Here is a 4,332-nt window from a genome sequence, read left to right as displayed (position 1 = left end):
TACACACTAACAAAAGCAATGAGCAAAAATCATGAGATGACCTGCAGCGTCAGCCCACAGTTTAAAGTACAACAGATGTGCATACAGGTATTCTGTTCTGGTTTTTGATACTTAACAGCTGCTATTGTCAGACCAATGACTTTATAAGAATTAAAAAAATATATAAATCTATTGCCTAACAGGCAAGTTACAAGTATGCTTTTAGAAGAAGATGCTCAACTTACAAAGCAGCAACATACTCTAGGGAATCAACAGTCACATCAATATACATTGAAGGAAAACCTAAATCATTAGTTTTGTCCGTACTGAAGAACAGTGGTATTCAAGTACCACAGATTTAAGAGTCTCAGATTTAAAGTGATAACTGAGGATCCACCTTGGATCACTTTAAATCCAAGGCTCTTAAATCTGTGATAATTGGTTGATCTCTTTATCTCTACCTTGGAGATAAAGATATCTCACCTTGAAGCCCAGTGAACTCCCAGCTGCACAATATCCATCGATTTGGCATTAACTGCAGTACAAAACACATGCAAAATTTAAATACAGGAAAAAAAAATTCTCAAGATTTAGGATTCCTTACAAAAGGGTTCACTGGGGTGAAAAGTACTCTTTGATTTCAATGGAAAGTCCAAATTCTTAGCTCTATCTGAAGCAAAGAAAGAGGGAAACAATTCCTCATGTCCTTCGCATCACACAGCTATTAATCCAAAAGCAAAGCAAGTAAAATGCATGCTGAGTTTTTGCTGCGGTAGCATTAGCTCGAATCTCACTTCCATCATAAGCAACTCACATACACAAACTTCAAAAACTATCCGTTATACAAACTGACATTCTGGCAACACGCTGGCTAAAGGAAAACATTTCCCACCCCTCCCAGCCCCATGCCCACAACCACCTTTCCTCACTTGTTCTGCTCCTCCATTTCCCAAGACTGCCTGTGCTATTTATTTCCTTACTGAAAAATGGTTCAGTCTGCCCTCTGAGTTTTCTACTATATTTGGGATCATCTCAAAATGTAAAATAACTCTCCGGCCAATTGTACCAACACGCCTCGCTCACAGACGCTCCTCAGGTCTAATCTCTGCAGAAGATCAAGTTCAAGCCAGCACGAAGTTTAGTCCTGAATCAAAAGCCACTGTGAGCTACGGCAGCACAGGGCAAAAGCAGCACGGTAGCCTGAACAGCAGCGAGGCTTCCTATCTAGGGCAGCAACAGCAGCATAAGGAATTTCCACCCCCACCACTCATTCCTAACTTCTGTATCATGCACTTGGCCAGGTAAACAACGTTAGGCACCTCTGGCACACGATTAAAGCCGTATCTTGATTACAAGTGCACTTCATATGCAGTATTAGGTAGGAACTGATAGCCCTACGAAGCAGCGGAGCAGGGAAAGCAGATCTACTGTAGTTTAAATTCTGTCCAATTATTTTTGTTGACGTCGGCCAAGCAGCTAGATGTGGAACATACCAGGTACCTACTGCAGAAAAGAAAACTGAAGTTACATCTCCTGGGCAAGTCTGGCAACTGGCCAGAAGTCATCTTCTTTGCAAGGCCAAGTCCTACTCCACAGAGCATCTTTTAGTTCACATTCATATAAAACAAGTGAAGACTTCTCGCAGTTCCAGCATATGTGGGATTAAGGCGAGGTTCTCCCCATCCACCGCTCCGGCCACGAACAGCAATCTGAGAAAGGGCCTTGGCGTTGGCAGGCTTCGTGTCCACCACAGATCATTACAGAAACCCGTCACACCACTTCCAGCATGTGTTTTACTTTCAGCGCGACTCAAGTTGCTCTGAGCGAGTGGCCACAGAAGAAAGAACTAGTGCTGCGTTCAGCTTCCATTTTTACGTGCCTATCTACCAAGTTCAAGATTTTGAGGAAACAAGCAGTTACTAAGAGTGTCGGCGGATTATGGATTAATTTCCCTCTCCCACCTCCAACCAAAAAGCCAAGGAACCAAAAGAAAAGCAATAGCAAAGTATTAATAATTCCTATCCACTGTAAAGCACAGCTCTACTAGCAGAGGCGAAATACCCTCTTAAGCTTTCCCTTGGGCCCTTCCGTACAGCTAGCCTATCTCACTGAGCACCTTCCAAATGGCAAGATGACGGAGAACGATCCCCATTACGGGGAGGAAAGGAAGTAACTTGGAAATGAAGACAAACACCAAAGCAGTCACTCTCTAGCTGCTGTAGAATGCAGGAAAATTAAACAGAGTTGCCAACTTTTGAGATGTGCCTTCCCCAAAAAGAGGGGAAGACATTGCACTATCGAAATAACGATCCAATATATGAACAAATGGAACAAAACTGTAAATATGGTTTCTCAGGAAATGGCTTCCCTCCTCCATGAAACTTCCTTCTCTTCTGAGAAAATAGATGTCCGGAAGCACAGTGACCACATGCTTGGTTGCATATACAATGAAGATTTCCCTTAATAATTAACTCCAACTCTTTTTTAGCTGAAGTAATTCCTTATTAATAACAGTTTTCTTATAAACAAGCGCTCATTCATTTGTCATGCTAACTACCTAACTCTACTTATTAATCATTAACTTCAATAGATTTTGCATGTTTACTTGGCTCAGGCTACTGTTTAATATTTCATTTGGGTATTAATTTAAAACAGTATAATAGGGTGCATCTATTTTACTAGACACATATCTTAACATCACTCAAAATATATTTGTATCTAACACCTTGCCTCAGTGATTTGTTCAAGAGTAGCTTCTCTAGTTTTAGAAGCACAAACCTCGTGTTAGGAGGAGGTGTCATCCACTGAACACGGGTAACTTCTTATGCTGAAAATTTATAGCTGCGATAAATGTTAAGACTATTCAATCAGTGGACAACGGGCCACCCTGTCACCTGTTCGCACTGTATGTGTTACAGATAGTGTTAAAGCTAATACACGAGTGAAGTTTGCATGAGATGCAAATACCTGAATAATGAACACATCATGAAAACCTTACCACAGTGGGGGTTGTCTTGCCTGTTTCAAGTTTATACAATTCTGTAGTTTAAGACAACAATGAAGGGGAACTGGCAAATACACAGAACTGAGAAGCAAGTTTAAAATACAGTTTTGGGCCCCTCACTACAAGAAGGATGTTGAGGTGCTGGAGCGTGTCCAGAGAAGGGCAACAAAGCTGGTGAGGGGTCTGGAGCACAAGTCTTATGGGGAGCGGCTGAGGGAACTGGGGTTGTTCAGTCTGGAGAAGAGGAGGCTGAGGGGAGCCCTCATCGCTCTCTACAACTACCTGAAAGGGGGTTGTGGTGACGAGGGTGTTGGCCTCTTCTCCCAAGTAACCAGCGACAGGATGAGAGGAAATGGCCTCAAGTTGCGCCAGGGGAGGTTTAGATTAGATATTAGGAAACATTTCTTCACCGAGAGGGTGGTCAGGTATTGGAACAGGCTGCCCAGGGAGGTGGTGGAGTCGCCATCTCTGGAAGTGTTCAAAAAACGTGTGGATGTGGTGCTTCAGGACATGGTTTAGGGAACATGGTGGCGCTGGATTAATGGTTGGACTTGATGGTCCTTTCCAACCTAGTGATTCTGGGATTCTGTGAAATATTTTCTAAAATAACTTTTAGGTGGAAATATTTAAGGCTTCTGTAGAAGCCTTTAACTGTATTAAAATGCAAGCTTGGTATCCATGCATGAAGAGCATGGAAAAAAGGAAAGCAAACAATCTTTCTGATACTGTGGAACATTGCTAATTATGTCTCTTGTTTGGGAGAAAAGACTGGTTTGGTGATTTAGTTGTTTAAAAGTTAAGATTTTCACATCTTGGGGAAAGAAAATTTAAAAATCCATGTCTTTAATCACTGCAGTTAGTCTGAGATGACAAGTCTGAAAGATTCAAAAAGTAGAACTTAATTAAAAGAAAAAGATCATAAGTTTCTAACTGGTATTTGTAGCTTTATTTGCTAATTTTTGCACTTCACAGTGGCAAGGCTACAAATACAAGTTTGCCTATAAGAGTAAATGACAAAGCATGTCGTACTCATATTCTCGTGCTACAACTGTCCAAGATGAAAAGGGCAACAAAGGACAGACAGCGATTATCTTTAACCTGACGATCATCTTCTACAACCATCAGGGACCACAGCTGCCAGTTTACATGAAACAATCCTTAATTTACACCAAATTTCGCTGTAACCTCCCCCTCTGAGCGCCCTCACGGGGGGTAATCAAATATGAAACATTGATGTTAGAAAAAGAGGTGCTCTCGTACGAAAGAGTTCGAAAGTCGGTATCATTATCTCACGAAAGCGTGAGTGCAGCAGCAGGCCCAGGCGAGCGGGGGCTGCGCAGCCCGCGCCG

This window comes from Phaethon lepturus, unplaced genomic scaffold (genome assembly GCF_000687285.1).
Source record: "Phaethon lepturus isolate BGI_N335 unplaced genomic scaffold, ASM68728v1 scaffold20290, whole genome shotgun sequence".
Lineage (NCBI taxonomy): Eukaryota > Metazoa > Chordata > Aves > Phaethontiformes > Phaethontidae > Phaethon > Phaethon lepturus.
This window is presented reverse-complemented; position numbering follows the sequence as displayed.